Below are 19082 nucleotides of genomic sequence, written 5' to 3'. Positions count from 1 at the left end.
ACATTTGGACCATCTTCAGAAGATGTTGAGCCCACAAATCAGGGGTGAAGCTTTCCCGAGAATGAGTCCAGGACCACTCCAATAAATTGAAGCTTTTGAGAAAGTTTCACATGGGTGAAGACCCTTGGGGCGGAGGTGAACCAGAAAGGCAGAACCTGAAATTGACTATGAGAACCGCAATGGCGAACCTCCAGACCTTTCTGTGTTTGGGGTGAATTGGCACATGAAAGTAAGCATCCTGAGGGTCCAGTGACACCAACCAAACCTGAAGTCAAAGGGCCTGAAGGATCAGCGAAAGAGTGACCATCGTTGACTTGTCCTTGTTGAGGAACTTGTTCAATTGCCTCAAGTCCAAGATGGATCGCAGTCATTCATTCTTCTTGGGAATTTGAAAATAAGGAGTGTACCAGCCTTGAGTCCTCTGTGTTGTAGGCACTGGCTCTATCGCACCTTTCTCCAACAGGGTGACAATCTCCTGTCAGAGGAGCGGATCCAGATCATTCAGAGATTGGCTTCCTGTAGGACAATCAGGGGGTCTTTTTAGGAAAGGGAGGCAGTAGCCGTGAAACACTGTCTACAGTGCCCAAGCATCAGTGGTAATCCCACGCCAGCTCTCCAAATGCCAAGTCAGCCCAACCACAGTCCTGTGAACCCAGGACTCAAAGGGGTTTTGGGGTTGTTGCTGAGGCAGAGGGCAAAGAAGTAGAGGCTGAGAGAGGCACCTTACCCCCTTGTCCTTGTGACCCACGAGGTGCTCTTCTCTGACATCTCTGTGTAAACTCACCTCTTCCCATTGCTAGGCTATTGAGGAAGAGAAACGAAAGGGCTGACTTCATCAATTATGTGAACACCATTGCGATTGTTGAGGCTGGCATATCGCAGTTCCCAACAACTTAGCTGCCGCCTTTGATGTCTGTAGTTTCTCGAAGCTCTCGACGGCCTTGGAACTAAAGAGCTTGGAGCCAAATGGCATGGCCAATAGCCTGGACTGGACGTCAGGTGAAAAACCCGACTTTCTCAGCCATGCAAATCTCCTGAGACAGTGCTGGCTACCATGACTCTGATACACAATCTGAGTAATATCATCCAGACTGGAGAGACTGGCACATGCCATCTTCAGGGATGTGCTTCGTTGCCAAATCCGCTACATCCCAAGATGTGTGTGCCTACTTGGCAAGAGTGCAAGTCGCATTAATGGCCTTCAAGAGCATGCTCCCTGCCAAGAACACACTTTCCCAAGGCATCAAACCCTTTATCATACCTATCTGGAGGGATAGTTGGGTAGGCTTCCACCTTAGAGGTTGAAGGTGCTGCCTGGACCACCAGGCTCTCCGGTGTAGGGTGTTTTGAATTAAATCTTGGATCAATTATGGCAGGTCTGTGTGTACTTGCCAGATCTTTCTTAGCAGCCGGTGTAGCATCTGATTTCAACCAGTTTTCTAATATTCTCGTTCCTAAAGCTGTGTGAAAGGGCAACACAGGCTCCTTCGGGAACTCTTCCAGGATGTCTGTGAGATCATCCTTCTCAAAGATAGCCTCTGGTCTGCCTCAGCCCAGATACTCTGTGACTTTGCCCATGACCGACCTATAGGAATGGTCAGCATGTCCAGCAAAATCTGGAGTGGCAAAATCGTTTTCTGGTTAGGTGTCCACGCCACAAGCATCTCTCATAGTGTCCACAAGATGTTGCATTCTGGATTAATCTGAGATAAATGCTTTGGGCACATTGGGAGTGCCAAACTCCAAGCCAAAAGGCACATCTTTCTCTTCCGCTTATACCTCAAAAATCAACCCCATGGCCCGGAAGATGTCTGGCCTTGGTAAATGCTTGATAGACTTTGAATAATCTTTCAAAGACTTTGACACCCCCAGCACTTCTGACTCTCTCAATGTTTTTGACAGCTTGGAGGGCACCACTGGCCTTGACAGACTCGGCGCCCGCTTCTTCAACAGAGTCAAGGAGGAAGGTTTTGGCTTCACTCTATGATGGAAGTCGAGGAGTCTTACTGCCCTGGCTATTATGTGCGTGAGTTGTGAAGATTACTTGCCAGCCTTATTAGGTGAAGTGAGGGCTGAATCCTTCTTAAGTATCGTCAAAGGGGCGGTTGGAGCCACCTTCTCAAACACCTCTAGCATTTGGAGACGAAAGTTCTTCCAGTCAGCTTGAGAAGCCAGCTTGTTGGGAAGCATAGCCGCATTCTGTCTGGTGAGGAGTATGTATAAGGCGATTGCACGCGATGGAAACGTTTCTTTGTTTTTTTATGCAAGGACAACGTGGACGAGTGATTAGATCTAGATCAAGAGCACTTTGAATGTTTAGAGTGCTTCTTCGCAGAGCAAATCTCCCTGAATTCATTCGTCCAACAACTTCCTTTTGGAAGGGGTTGAAGGCGATTTAGAAAGGGGCCTACCTGCAGCAAATTTCCCCTTTCTCTCTTTACAGTCATCGACTGACAGGAACCACATTTGTCAGTTCTATGGTCATCTCCCAAACACCAAAGGCAGAGCTGATGGGTGTCCATAATGGACATTTTAGCTCCAAAATTTGGACACCTTTTAAAACCAGGCGATGAACTATCCGAATCATGCTTAGCATGCGTAAAAACAGAACTGAGGCAATGGGTGCCGCGTGAGCTACTTACACCAGCGTCGACATCACGGCCGAGTGCAGAACAGAGGCCGCCGAAGGTCATGAGCCGATGACGCACAATGCCTTTTACCATGGAAAAAGGTTTCAGAGGCTGAAGGCAGGCTTAGGAATATATCCAAGAATATATCAAAGATGAGGAATACATGGGAGGACACAATCCGTTTGAAGACAAGATTCAAATGGTGGGGTAACAGCAGAAAGAAGTGAGGAGGAAATGGAGGCACAGGGTGAAAGACTGAAAATAAGATGAATAGCAGAGTTATAAATGGAGTAAAGGCGTATAAGACGAACCGCTGGGAGTTCAATAAAGAGGGAGCAACACTAGTTGACAGGGGAAACAATTAGAGCTGTGATGAGACGTATAGAGTCATGGAAAGAAAGGAATGGTCAAGCGCAGCAGAGATTAAAGGGAAGAAAATCACAATTGTGAGCAGTAAGAAAGGTATGAGAGGAAAAGGAAAGGGACGTGTCAAGGAGGATGCCAAGTTTCCAAGCAGAGGAAGAAAGGGAGAGCTGAGAGGGAGGCAAAGAAATAAATGGAAGCGGAAGGGAGAGGATGGAAGGAAGAAAAGAACTTCAGATTTAGATGGGTTAAGATTATAATTATAATTGTTCTCTCATAACACGCTTAAAACCAGAGATTGGTTTCGAAGTGTCGGACGGGGATTCAAATCTGTGTTGTGCTGCGTTATCTTCCTTCCAAGACAAACACATTCCCCCTGAGCTATCTCCCTTACCAAAGAGGAGGGAAAGATGAAGGAAATGGTTGAACATCCAGGATTGGATGGAAGAAAGACAGGCAGAGACTTTAGAGTATCAGATAACTCAGAAAAAGAAAAGAAGAGTTGGCAATCATCAGTGTAAAGTGACAGGAAAGATTGAAGGATAAGATAAACGAAGAAAGAGGAATGGTGTAGAGAGAAAAGAAAATTATTGTATAAAGGTGGGAGAGGAGGAGAGACCTGGCCGGCCCAGGATACAGAGCAGGAAAGACCAGAAAGATAAGAGTTAAACCAAGTGCGAGGAGAGCCAGAAATGCCCAAAGAAGAGACAGAGGAGAGTAAAGCAGGGTGATACACAGTGTCAAAAGATGCTGAGAGGTTGAATAAAATTAAAACCGAAGAGAGCTTTTGATGTGCCGGAAGAAGGGAATTAGAAACATGCAAGAGAGCAGTTTCCAAAGAGTGTGCTGCCTAAAGCTGGAATGGAGGGGGGATATAAGGCAGTGGAGATGCAGACAGAAAGAGACTTCAAAGTAAACAATTCACGCCAGGAGCATACACAAGAAAGGGAGTAGGGAAATCAGGCGTAAGTTAGCAGGAAGAAAGGGTTCAAGAGAAGTCTTCTTCTGAATCTCGATGAGAGTAGCATGTTAGAAAGAGGAAAGACAGAGGAAGAAAGAGGGAGGGTAATGAGTATGGTAAGATAGGAGAGGATTTGAGGATATACCACCTTTACACCTTATTCACAGCTGCACCTTCTTCACAGTTATCGTGGCAAGCCAGTTAAGGCCACCTGTTATGCTGCTGGCAACCTTCTCCGAACGAATTATAGACATTATACCAACACCCAACAATTATATTTTGTTTACAATAAGGTTGTTGAACTGTATTTATATGTATCTTGACTGTTCTGTTGGTATCACTTTGTTGCAGCCGTTCACAATAGAAGCCCTGATATAGATGAAAGCACTTGTAAATGTCCGAAAAGAATAGTCTCAATTTCTCTTTATGGGATGAGCAAAAGGGTTTACTTTATTACAGGTAGCCATGCAGGACAAACGAACACCATCCTAGCATTAACACATTCTTGATGCAACTAACCCGGCCTCCCTCAAGATGAGCTTTTTTAATGCTCTCCGAACAAATGACCACAAAACATTAAAAGGCACAGGCGTTCTGCTCCACTATTCCCACCTCATCTAGGACAATTAGTTGCTTTGTGTCTCGTGATCGGTTGTTTATTTATGTCCATCTCCATTGGGTATCACCTGGCTGACCAGTTCAAATAAAGCAGCGATGATGGAGTTCCGAGTGTATCCTCTTCAGGTGGACGGCGACGATGGCATTGGCACCATTACAACTTTTGTTCAAGATGAACCATCCTTCTGTGTCAACCAGTTTACACCAGCAAGATCCTTTGGCATTGAGCTGACAGCCTTGCCCCAGCAACCTAGAGCTGGCCAATTGTCTAAAGTCAACACTTTCCAGTGCATCTGCACAGTACAATTTGGCAGTAACCTTCATAACCTGGTGCCAATATAACGGGACATCCTAAGCAAAGTTCACTTAGATTTACAGAAACAGATTTAAACAGTAATGGCACAATGGTGGCGTCATAACAAAATGTGTTGCTGCTTCCTTGTTGTTTTTTTCTTTTCTTAAGGAAGTTCTTGCTGGACCCACCCAGCTCCTGAATCGTGATCCCTCACTTCCTCATATGCAGCATATTATCATGATTATCGATTTTTCACTTATTTAACCACTCCTGTTTGGCTTGGGTATCAACCCTTCCACAGCTCTGGACAACACTGCGTTTATAATGGTAGTTCATTCAAACACCATTGACAGTAGGAGACAAGACCTGCCAATAAAAAGAAAAATATGGTTATATACACAGTGGAGGTGATGTAAGGTTGCTCAGAATGTTCATTGTTAATTGCACACATTATGACGCCACGAGTACACAGATTGTCTGTATGGTGGGCTGTCCCGAATGCCTTCTTTGTTTATTGAGTACTACTTTTAAAATCTGTAGGCTGAGTCTCTTCTGGATATCAACAAACTGTTTAACCTCTGGTATCAGCTCATCTAGCTCCTCAAACCTTCGTGGCACTATCATAGACCAACCTTTCAAGAACTTTATCTGAACATGCAGAGATATTATTTCTACTGTAGGCTACTATGCATTACACTGTCTATCTAAAGAAATGCAAATCTGCAGTTGGTGTTGAAACTAGTTCTAAGGACTTATCCTTAACATGGGCGTGTCAGTGATATCCCAGCTGCTTTACCATCCCAACACATTCTATTACCTACGAATAGCAATTAACACTTTGCTAGCTTATTAAGCCATAGTAAAACATTGCAGCTGGGTGTTTGAAGGGGCTGCAACTTCCACATTGAGCCAATCCCTAGCCACAAGTCAGGTGTTATCCATGGGGCAGAGGTGAGGGAATGGGCTGGGCTGTCAGGCTGTCTCACTTCCCATACTTCTTCACCCAGGCCCAATAACATTCGACCACAGGCCTGGTATGATCTTGCTGGTAGGGGCCCAGATGCCTTTGATTGATCCCTTCGCAGTGATGGTACATTCTCAATGCCCACAGGTCCAGCCCCTGTAATTCCAAAAGTCACTCCCGGCCACAGATCTTGGGATACATCATAGTTGTTTCCCAGGATTCTTGCCCATCTGTTATGCTGAACATCTTCACTGATACCAATGAGCTCAGAGTCCAGAGAGTCTTGCACTCCTTTACAGGCAATGTCCAACTGCAGATTTCACCCTGCTGTCATCACTCCACAATTCAGATGGATTAGGGCTTCTAATGTAAGCTTGCTGAGTGCTCCTAACATCTGGCACTCTCCAATATTGGTGTTTTTGCTTGAAAGATGTGTCTCTGAGATAAGCTCTGCCGCTCGTTCTAGGTGGCCTAAGCAGCGTTCTAAATTATGCCCTTCCCGTGAGGAGAGGACACTTTCTTTCTTGCTGCTGCTGTCCTTTTTCAACGTGCGCTGGGAGTTCTAAGAACTCGCGCATTCGTATTTCCAACTCGCCTGCTCGCTCGCTTCCAGGAGGAGGCGGAGCGCTGTGCCGTCACGTGACTGATCACCTGACCTACCCAGGCACAGAAAACAGAGCCCAGCACACCCTTGCGGCGTTAAGCCCGAAGGAGAAAAGGCCGCTGGCTGTTGTGCGGCTGTTTGGCGCTGGAGGTGCACAGGTCAAACGCTAGATTGACGGATAAACAACATCTGGGTAACTGTATCCAGAGTTGAGCTCGGAGATCGGCTGTACACCGTACATCGGACAAACCAGGTGAGCAAACCCCGCACCCTTAGCAAACACTCTACTCTATTTAGTAACGAACGCTAAGCAATAGCGTACAACATTGGACTTAAACATTTCACCACCTGGGTGGGGTGTTGCCGAGAGTTGCAGGAGGCCAGACACCTTAGATCCCTAATCCCCCATAGCTCAGAGAACACTTCCAAACTGAGCTGACCTAAATATACATCTGCAAAGTCTAGGGTACTCTTACCAAAAGAGAATGGCTGATACACAAGGCCATATTGGAAAACTTAACGTGGACTCAGCAGCAGCATCCAAAATGTCGTCTGCTGGTCACCCACATGTGGAAAACCTGACACACCCACACACAAGATCACAGTTACGAAGATGGAACTCGCTGGCCACCTCAAGTAAATCCCCACGGCCGCAGCCGATTTATCGTAAACCTGAATGCAAGTCAGACTGCGACGGTGATTACACGGGGGAGACAAGCCGTCTATCATCAGCATCTGAGCCTGAAAATAGACAAGATCTAGATAAAGACCTAGATCATACACAAACAGGAGAAGAACTACCAAAAACTCCTAATGTTAGGATCAATAAACAGCGACACACCACAAGTTTGCAGAACGCGGGCCACAATCGGATAGCAAGTTGCCCAGCTGTGATAGGTCTCGCTCCCTCTAACACAAAAGGAGTCCCAGAAAATGACCTCTCAAGCGTCCCATCGAACAACGATATCTGTGACGCCGAGCCAGGCACGAATGGTTCTCCTTGCAATTCAACTCTACAAAGCGACAGGAGCCAGGGCACGACCCACGATGAATGTAGCATTCTATCACAGGCTACTGAGATGGGAACGTCAAAGGAAAGCTCATATATCAATAGACATGATTCCTCCACACCCACCCCGAGGAGCTCACTAACAAACGGAGAAGAACATCTGTACCCAACACAAAAAACGGGACATACGGACGACTGGGTCGGTGCCTCAAAAGACGATGAGGTCTTCCACCAAGCACATCATGATATAATCGAGACCCTTCGCATCAATGAGCCAATCGCTACGGGATCCAACAGGAGGAACTCACTGGAGGTCGTTAACAAGATACTAAACGACATCACTCTAATAAATAAAGCACGAAGCGCCATAGCAAAAGACAAACTGGTCACTTTGAACAAAGAGCCCAGCGTCTCCGAGGCCATTGAAGACATTGTAGATGTAATGAAGGAGACCTTGGGAGCCCCGCCCGTAACACAATGGAAAAACGCCTATGGGAAACGCAGGCGCATTGATCACAGCCTATCTCCGACCCTTCCATGTTCACAGAGAAAAGGTACCAAGATCTCTACACAAAACTTAATGAGACCATCAACTCCACCATCTAGACACGGAGGCCTCTCAGAAATGGCACAATCACCTACCCCTCTCCTGTCATCTTCGTCTGACTCTTCTTACTCAGAGTCTCAGCTCAACAAACCAAGTTGCCATAGTCCTCGAATACCTCAACTCCCACTAAAAAAACATGCGGAGTCTTCTTCTGATATAGTCAGCTGCATTATGAAAGAAATACAACCGCTTGTAATGTCCTCTCTTGCAATATCTATAGCTCCGTTTTTAAAACTGTATGAGCAAGTAGATGGGAACCTCAGAGACCTGTCCACACTAGTTGCAATGATCAACTCAAAACTGGTAGGTCTGGACATGGAAACCACATTAACAAATCAAGCGCAACGAGACTCCAACAAAAGAATTGAGGCTCAATTGAATACTCTCCTGGACCAAAGGAAATCCAACGGATCGGAAAAAAAGGTACTGGCAGAAATCGCTAAAGAAGCACTCCACCTCTTAAAAACAAGGAAAACTCCAACGCAGTCTGCCAACAAAGAACACTTTAGCATCCGTCCAGATACTCAAGAGCTGACATGTACGAACAACAAAACAGGTCTACAGGCGTGCACCAACCTGGAGCCCAACTTGAATAAACAAACTTCTCCACTGCAACAATTCGAGAGCACAATAATCGAAAACCAAGGGGCGATTAGCCCCCTGCCTCCACCAATAGATCTAACCAAAGATGACACCACACAGCAGACTTGTTTACACGACGATACTAGATCGGTGGAGACAAGTAACCCTGAAGTATATGATAACGCATCAAAAGCTATTCCATCTAACACGCATCCACAGGCTCAACTAAACAAGCCTTGCTTTCAAACAATCCTAGATAAAACAAGATCGATACTAAATCCAGCCTCCCTCAATCCACAAACACCGACTACCTCAACTAACATCGAGAAATGTGCCAGACTACAAGATTGCCCCTCTGGGCACCTCAACACTGAAACTGAAAGAAATAAAGGAATCTTCGCGATCTTTAAGCAAAATACTAATCAGACCACGAGGACACATCCAAACCAAACCAGAAAGGAACCTCAAATTAAAAAAACAAAAAATCAACGCACCAAGAACACACGACACGGAAACAATTCCAGAAAGTTCTTACGCAACATAAAAACAGTAAATGTAATTGTAAACCAGAACACAAAATCTGTGGATCTAACCCCGAATAAAAAGATCACAGAAAAGGAGGCAATAAGCGAGCACGCAAATCAAAAAAGCGAGGATTCTGACAAGGAAGCTGACCTACTGAACGAGTTGATAAATATGTCAACGTATGATGACACAGACGAATTGGAGCCAATCGATCCTAAGACTTCAATTGGGTCACCTTCCAGTTCAAATGACCTTTTACAAGACACAGTAAATAGGATCACTGTACAAAAATCAACACCTACATTGTTGCCCTCACAAGTTTCTACGTTACAAGGAACCTGTACAATGATCCCCAAGAAGGTAAACATTGAAAAAGCCTCACCGGTGAAGGCCAGTCTTATCTTCCTCACTTTGACAGAAAGACGGGAAAGGCTGCTCAAGAAAAACGAGGATAGAGACTGTCAAAAGACAAAAAATCTCAAAAGCCTGATAGCATCAGACCGCAAGAACGAAAATCGGGAGCTTTATGACGACGTTCGAAAATTTGCACCAAACAAGTGCTATGGAAAAGGGCCTTCGGCAACCAAAGCTCCCGCAACAAAACAAGTGCCTGGCGATTATAAAAGAATTATACCCCACCAAATTGAACAATTAGGCATTAAAGCACCCATACCCACCTACAAAATAAAGATTGAAAGACTAGAAAGTCAAGACGACGTGATCATGAATCGCAACAATGTTCTACGACTACTCCACTGTGTCCCGCGTCTGAGAACGATACAATCGTATGACATCAAAACAGTGGAATTTCCACAAGGTGGTCAAAATGACCTCGTTATACTACATCTGAAATCAAAAATTATAACCAACAGTATCTTGGATGCTACACCTGAGCTGTTGTCGCTTGGATTTGACACTCTGGAACTAATCGACGAAGACACCCACAAAAGTGATTTCAATAAAATGATAGAACTACAGCCAGTCTCATCCTTCTGGAAGAAAAGTAACGAAGTGAAGAGTCCTGAGAAAATGCAAGAGGCTGGCCAACATAACAGAAATCAGTGCTCCAATAATGTCTGCGGCCTGACAAAAGTGGAACACGTCCAAAACGACTCGGTGGAACAAATCCAAATCACAGTCGCTGGCACCAAAGCTCTCAACAAGAAAAATGGCACAGGGGAACTAGAAAACAACGAACATGACTCAACGGACAATTGGGGGTGGCTCGCAAAGGCCCTGAATAAAACAACTCAAAGCTAACGCCAACTAGAAAACTCACCCCTAACAACTAAGTTTGGATCCTGGAACACCAGAGGTTTTGTGCACCTATTCCAAGAGAGTTGCTTCCCAGAGCTGGATGTCGTGTGCCTCAGAGAAACGTGGCTGGATAACCGCCCCATTGCTGGAGAATACGAGATCGCCTTTAATCCAGTCATCAAACAACTGATGGGTATGCCCATGGCAGGCCTTATCACTATGATCAAAAAGAGATCTGGATATCAAATCCTCAACACTGAAAACGTGACTCCATATATTCAGGCAACGACAATTGCTCATAATTACGAAGAAAATAAGAAAATCCACATCCTGAACCTATACTGGAACCACAAGACTAAAAGTGGTAATGGATATATAGACCAAGTTACAACTATAATAGATGATTGGCTCGAAAGAGACGTTGGTGCTGATATTGTGATCTGTGGAGACTTGAATATGAACTGCCTAACAGCTAACAACGAATCGAATCCAAAAAATCCCAACAAAACACAACTCGCCAGTCAATGGGCGACAGAGATGGAGTTAAGAAATCTCATGCTGATGAATGGAAACTTAGCAGGAGACATACCAGCCCAACCTACCTGGTCCAGAGGCACCCAACGATCGACGCTTGACTACTTCTACGTCAGCGAGAAAATACATCAACATGCAACATCCCTCACGGTGCTCCCTATGACCAATAGTGATCATGACTTAGTCATCCTGACATGTACCACAGACTACGGACTCAAACCCACAACTTGGACATTCCCGGTAATGATCGAATCCAACAGGGTGAGACTGAAACTAAAGAAAACAGAGGTCAAAAACATACTAACCACATACGTAGACGATCAAAAGGAGACCGAATACATCCATCTCTTAGACGACTACAAAGAAAAACATCAAGGATCCAAAGCCCGTGGCTTTGTTGCTAGACACAAATTTGATCTAGAGTTGAGAAAAAGAAAGAGAGAACTAAGAGCGCAAATAAGAAATCTATCGAAAACGAACTTCAAAAGCTACTTAACTGCAAAAAGAAACTGTAAACAAAAGTACAAAAATTGGTTACGATCACACAAAGCAGTTATGATGCAGAATGATTCAGAACTAATAATGCAAAAACTGCAAAACAAAAACTCCTCTGCTTTCTGGAAAATAATAAACAACGCAGGAGCCCCACAAATGGCATTACTTACAAACGCAATTCCTGAAGCTGAATGGATACAACACTTCTCGAAGCTATATAGCAAAAGAACAACTGTAGCAGAGACACCACCACCTACTTTAGAAAAATGGAAGCTGGAATTCGACAAAAACGACATTGAGGAGATAATAAAAAGAGCTAGCTCCTCCAGAGCCCCAGGCCCGGATGGTCTAACAAACCACACAATCAAAGAAAATCCAGAGCTGTGGGCAGAGCTATGTCACATGATGTTCAAAAGAATAGCAGCTAACTGCAAGAGTCCGGACTCATGGAAATGCGCAATAATCATTCCTATCTTCAAGAAAGGGAATCGATCTGATCCAACAAATTATCGACCCATTGCGCTGCTAGATGTGTTAGGCAAAGTGTACGCGACTCTCTTACAACAACAACTTGTAAAATGGGCAGCTGACTCAAAACATCTGGACCCACGTCAGACCGGCTTTGTCAAGGGTGTAGGCTGCTCCCTGAATCTTCTCTTAATCAACCTCCTTAAAATGGAAGCAATAAGAACAAGAACCCAAGTGCATCTCGCACTGATAGACTTCTCACATGCATTCGACAGTATAGATAGAGAACTACTATGGGAGAAAATGAAGAAGTGGGAATGTCCAAAAGACCTGATAGCGGCCATCAAAGAGCTACACACTGGCACAAGCATCAAAATCCGCCTGGACCAAAAGGGCACCCTGTCCAAAGCGATAAACACCTTTAGCGGGGTCAAACAGGGTTGCCCACTGGCTGCTATAATATTCAACCTATTCTTATCGGACATTGGAGATGCAATTGACAGCGTGCGCTCCTTCTCTCCAAAAATACACGGAGCCCCGTTAAGCTGGATGCTTTACGCCGACGACCTAATATTGCTAGACGTAACACCCATAGGCCTACAGCGAAAGATTGACGCAGTAGACCTCTACGTGAGAGCTAATGGCTTACAAATCAATAAAAAAAAGTGTGAGGTGTTAACATTGCAAAACTTGAAAACAACAAAGCACAAAAAACCTAAATGGCATTTGGGAAAAGAGTGGCTAAACAACACAACAAACACAAGATATACCTAGGCATGCAAATTAACTCGAGCCTGAACGACAGTCAATGGGAACAGATAGCCAAATCCAAATGTCGGCAATTTGCATGCCAAGCTAGCGTCTTACATAAGAAATACGGTAAATTTTCAATAAAACCGGTAAGGAACTTTTACTCCCAAAAGGTAGTGCCGGCCCTGATTTTTGGTGCTGAAAATGCCCTCAGATGCTCCGCGGATGTCTGGCCTACCTTAGAAAACATCTTCTGGGTAAGAGTTCTGCAACTACCAAAGGGTACATCAACTGCTTGCATCAGATACGAGCTAAACCTAACATCAATTAATGCACGAGTCAGTTGGAATCTGCTGAGCCTCTTTAGAAAGATAACCATGAAGAAAGTGGCCCTACAATTCGAAATACTACAAAATCCCAGCAAAGGAAATCCCAACTGTCTGCTATCAATGTGGTATAAACGCTGCGAGGAAATTATGGCTTTTTATGACATCAACCTAAAAATCCTACACGACAATCCGAATGCTGCAAAAACTAAGGTCTGGCGATTAGATTGGATCATGACTGGGAACTTAAGATCAGCCAACAACTTAATGAAGGAGGTGCCGAGCGAAGCAAGAAATCTAAACACCCTACAGCCTTATATCGAACTGTCCCCAGACAACGGCAGCAGAGCTTTGTTTCTACACTTCAGATTAAATGCATTTAAAACAAGAGAGTGGACTAGAGAGCAACGCAAAATAGAAGAACCCAATGCAGCCTGCAGATTCTGCAACAAGAAGGAAGAAACTCTAAAACATTTAACACTCGAATGCAAAAGCCTACACCGGGAGAGATCATTGACATTAGGGCCCCAATTAATGAAATTTCAAACGCCAAGTGCGGACGATTGGTGGCAAGCTCTGTTCGATAGCCGGGAAAAACACCTGCATTATGCGTTAATTCGCTTTTTGAGCCTGTTGAAAAAACTACTGATATAACACCTAAAACAAGGACAAAATTGTGAGAGTGAAGCAAAGGCGAAGGATCGAAAGCGACTTACAAACTCATGATGCTAAGGTGCCATCAGACGAGAGATATCCGAAAACTCAAGGAGAGAAGAAAGAACTAATTGTAGTGAAACATTCATCTCCTTTCTCTTTTTAAAGGCATTTTATGCCAATAAAAATAAAAATAAAAAAAAAATAAAAAATTATGCCCTTTAGGCTGCATGGGGATGTATGTGCCCCATCCCAAATTAGATATGCTACTTCCTTCTTCTGTCTCCTCTCTTTGGTGCTGAATCGGATGGTTGCTCCCTCATTGCAGTTAGGGAACTGAGTAGTAACTTTAAACTAGGGGTGTACCGACATTTGTCTTTGTGTAGGTATTCAGTCGAATTTTGGATGAAATGAGATATTCGGCTTCGGCTGAATACTTAATTAGCTATCACTTGAGGCCAAATAGGTTCCCCTACATAATATATTAAGTATTGCTGTGACTTCGTGCCTGGAAACATTCATACATGACGTATTTATGTCCTTTACAAAGGATCATTAAACAAATGCTGTCACATTTCTGATTCAGAACAAGCAGAGCAGAGATGTGAAAGTGCAGACAATGTCCCTGACCTTCAGGTGCTGGACAGACAGATTTTCATCTGGTGGTTTTTGGGGAGGGGTGAGATGAAGTAAAACTCTTAGGGCCTCATCACGAGTCTGGTGGTAACCCTTTAATGTGGCGGTAGTGCTATTATTGCCGCATTTAAGGGTCTGCCAGATCATGGCCTTGGCGGATTTCCCCCCAGCTCTGAGCTTACTAATCGATTACTGAACATCATTTTCAGAAGGAGCAGTTACTCCTATTAAGCTAAAGAACCAGAAAAAAAACATACCTGCTGCTGGCCTTCCAAACCACACTCAGAATGGGTATTGCCGACCTTCAAAAACTTTGGCAGGGTGGTATGTACTCTTGCCAACCTTCCAAACCACACTCAGGTTCAAGGCACATTTCTCCTCTTATAAAGCACACTTGAAATGGGTAAAATATAAACTTTCCATCTTCAAATGCACTATAACAGGAATGATATGTTCTGCATGGACCCACAATAAAATGGAAGAGTGCTATGTACTGCATGAAACCACTACAAACAAGCTTGATAAAGCCAACAAATGTGGCTTTTGTGTAGCCATGTGATAGGCCATGTGAATGGTGATATTTGACGATGATACGACAACGGCTGCAAAATTATGTGAACACCTGGGCAAATGATACCAGTGCATGGCAAATGCCTATGATACCTATAAACAATCCAAAACTGATGTCTTTGAGAATGCTTGTTTTTCATATGACTTTAGTGCAAGGAAGAGATGCAAGGACACACACACTACTAAATCAAGTGGCTGAAGGAACACTTGCTTAAGACATGTTCTATTACACCAGTAGCACAATTACAGCTGCAATAATTATTGGTATTTCTATTACTATTATTAGGGTATTTATTGAGCACAGACCGTGCTACGGCAAGCAACATAGTGCTCTACAAGTCTTAGGAGAAAGTATAGACCGAGGAAAGCAAAGATTCAACGGATCGGGGAGCAAAGAATGGGGGTGAGGGAGGTTAGGCAGTTTGACAGCAATGGATATGCAAGCAAACAGGGGAGGAAAGAGGAGGGAGCAGATCCCCTAGTCTCAGGATAGGTGGGGAGCTGAGCCAATAACTCTCTGAAGACTGCTTAGAAATAACACTGTAAGGTCTTGTACTGCACAAAGTTTGATGTTACTGTTTGATAGAGATTGCTCAAAGAGTTCTAATGAGGATATGTTTTGGTTGTGAAGATGCAGGTAGTGGGTTGGTAAGGCATTAGGGATTATTAGCATGGGGCAGTCAATCAGTGAGACAATAACCAAACAACACCCACAAGCTGCGTGCCTCTCCTGGTATCCTATATCTCTCCTATATGTAATCCAGTGTAATAGTTTTGGCTTATAGGTGGTGCTTAGGCACCACCTAATAGCCAAAACTAATAATGGGTGCCTCCTACCACTCTGAAACAGAGGGAAGAATCGACATATTGCATTTAGGACACCGATATTGAAATTGGTATTGTACGAGATTACCGACTTTAAAAGTCAGACCCCACCAAAAGACCTAAAACACACACCACGAAAAGTTCTAACTACCAAAAGTGCAAACTTTTCGTGGTATGTGTTTACGTGTTTCGGTGGGGTCGGACTTGGCGCTGGGCGGTGTCCCCCGCAACTCCCCGCAACAGTGAGCGTGGGTTGCTGGGGACACCCCTCCAGGCCCCTCGAAAAATGCAAAAAAAAGAAAAAGACAGAGGGTGCGGGGGTATCCCCCGCAACACCCTGCTCACTATACTTTATAGTATAGTGAGCGTGGGTTGCGGGGGAAAACCCTGCAGCAGCCCGGGAAAAAAAAGAAGAAAAAAGAAAAGGACCCTGCAGCGCCGGTTCCTGATCACGTGAGTGAAAGGAAACTGACTCTGCAGGGACTCAGCGCGTCTTCAAAGGTAAGTAGGGTGGGGCATGTTCAGTGTGGGGGTGAGTTGGGGAATGGGTGGGGGGTTGGGTTTGTAGGGGTTTTTAATATATGTTCGCATGGGAAATGCACAAACCTTTTGTGGTTCGTACATTTCTCATGCAAACTTTTCCATCGCTGACTTTTCCGCAACTGAAAATTCATTCAGATCCATTGAAATTAGCTATAGCCTTCCATCTTTGCAGCAAATCTGAAAATGTAAAATGTGCCTACTTCAAACCTCCCAGGCATCTCACCCTGTGATCTACTCTGAGAACAAGCAAACATGTACTGGCCTAAGAATACATATATTGACAGACCAATACCTCTGAAAGACGTATAGGGCTGTTGCAGAGTCTGTCAGTGGTTATTCAGAGCCTGATGTGAGACTGGCAGAGTCTCGGTAGGATAGCTCAGTAGTAACGTGCTTGCCTTAGAAGCAAGACGACAAAGAGCAACACAGGTCCGATCCCCAGGTCCATGCTTAGAAACCTCTGGGTATTAAGCGTGTTATAAATAACCTATCTTATCATATCATACCCCAACCCTGCTGACCTTGCAGAGGCTCAGACCCTTTCAGAAATGCCCTAATGTGTCCAGCATTGGGGGAGCCAGCTTGCCCCCATACTGGGCTCCACAGTGCAGAAAACATCCCATGGCCATGCTAATCCCTATGGCAATTCCCACGCAGTTCCTGCCTACCCCCAACCAAAACACCTCCTCTTTGGAACTCTCTGAGCTAACTTCACTCAAGCCTTACCATCAAACTTTGCCCTCAAAGTGTCTGCGAGTGGTTTCTCAAACAAGTCTTCTGAGAGTTAATGATTAAATGAAGTTGTAAACATGCTACTGCTGTAATAACAATGTCTTGACCAGGTCTGCCTACACCCACTTGATTTTAAAGCACCACATGTCTTTCACTGAAGTCCTGTTAAAACAAGCGATGGCAAAGCCAACAGTTTTGGCTTGTGCATAAGTATTAGGCATTTGCCAGGAACTGCTATTAGATGCTTCAGTACTCAAACCATTTTGCACCTAAAACCAACAACGGCAAGTGAATACCAATACAGCAGTGTCTTTCCCATGTTTACACAAATGCCCAAACTGTTAACATTGCCAATGCTTGTTTTGATTTGCCCTTGATTTTCGAAGACCATGCATCAAGGGTAAAGCAAATATACTACTTTGCTAAACTGAACCACATTGAATATATGCCGGTCTATTCAGTAATAACATTTATGGTACATAGATAGCCTGGACATACTTTATTTTACTGGCTGGGAGTCCTTATATGGTAATAATGGCCTATATTGGTGCAGCCTGAATGGACATACATGGGAAGAACCATTACACATTTTTATATTAGCATATGTTGTGTGCAAAAACGGCATGACATGTATTGGAAAATGTTCCTGTGCATTGTTGGTGACTTGCAACTATTGTTTTTATTCATGTGCTTCCGTACAAAACCAATTTCAAACTTTAGGGATTCCTACCCAATTTCCATCATTTTAACCCAATGTTTCAAACATGTTCTTGCGAGTGAGACACCCCTCAAACTCTCCTTGTTTGGTCTGGTCTCCCTCACTGTGTTTTGTCGATCCTGCATAATTTATGCAAACATTTCAGCCTCTTCAGTTCAGAAATTCACCAGCCCCCACTTTACATCATCTGTCTGCCACTGTTTATGATGTGTGTTTTAATGTGCACAAAGGGGTAGGATGCTTCTTAATGCTGGTATGACGCACCACATGCCGTCATACCATCCTATATATCTTTACGCATATGATACAAAAGTTAGTCTGGCATAAACCTTTCTTCAGTACAGAAATCTAACTTTGCTGTAGTTGATTTGCAGTTGTAATAATTGCCCATATTTGGGTTCCTCCACATAAACTCATGGGGAGATTTCTCATGTCTCCTGTTTGCAGCGGTGCCGCCGCAGGCCCAGTGCAAAAAATGGTAAGGGGGCCTCACCCAATTTTTTGCCCCGGGCCTCACCACACCTTGTGACAGCCCTGGCCGGGCATTTGCTTGCAACTTCACTGGCATGCAAATACGAAAGTTCTGCTTGTGGCGTGTCATGGCCCAGGCAATAAATACATGCCCCTAGAGTCCAGTCACAGTGCTGCTGACTACTGTCGTCGAAGCGAGCACCGAGCATGAGCGAGCAGGCTCACTGAGGCAGCGATGCCGAGCCTCAGGCTGGGCGGGGATGGTCACATCCTATTTGCTTTTTCAGCAGCGACCAGCGAAATTCAAGTGGTTTCAGTCTCACTTACTGCCTGCTGGGCTGTCTGCCAGCACCTGATCAATCCGATTGTGCATTTGAGAATCGATTACTCTGACTGTTTAAAAAAACGAGTTTGCTGCTAACCTTATGGTAGTGTGTCTGTGTGTCAGTGTGTGTGTGGCCCACCAACATAGCAACAAACATTCTACACCATCATCACGCCTTGAATGAAATGGTTCCGTTATTTTCAGAACTTGACTGTTTTCACCTCAGTGGGGTTCCGTTGTGTGTCAGGAATATTGTTGTTGCATCTTAAATCAATTACCTCATTCATTTATTTACTGGATTATTGATAGCTGCCTGCTGCCTTCTGGTGGCATGCTTTGATGTTTGATAGCCTAGATATAATGAAGATATTTGTTTAAGGGCCACAGGGAGAGTATGCATGTTGGTTGCAACTGGGGCCATGAGAGCATAGAATAGGCATCCAGACACACATGCACCCATCACCAACCTGCAAATCTGTACACTTATCCTCCCATCATCTAATAGTACATCGTTAGATTTAAAGCCGATGTGCCTCACCTCGTGCCTGCTTGGAAAGGTGCGGTGGGATGCCAGATGGTGTTGTGTAAGAATCAAGTCTGCTGAAATTATTTTTTTTGTA

The sequence above is a fragment of the Ambystoma mexicanum genome, chromosome 9 (assembly GCF_040938575.1).
Source record: "Ambystoma mexicanum isolate Mex_15411 chromosome 9, UKY_AmexF1_1, whole genome shotgun sequence".
Lineage (NCBI taxonomy): Eukaryota > Metazoa > Chordata > Amphibia > Caudata > Ambystomatidae > Ambystoma > Ambystoma mexicanum.
Note: the sequence above shows the minus strand (reverse complement) of the source record.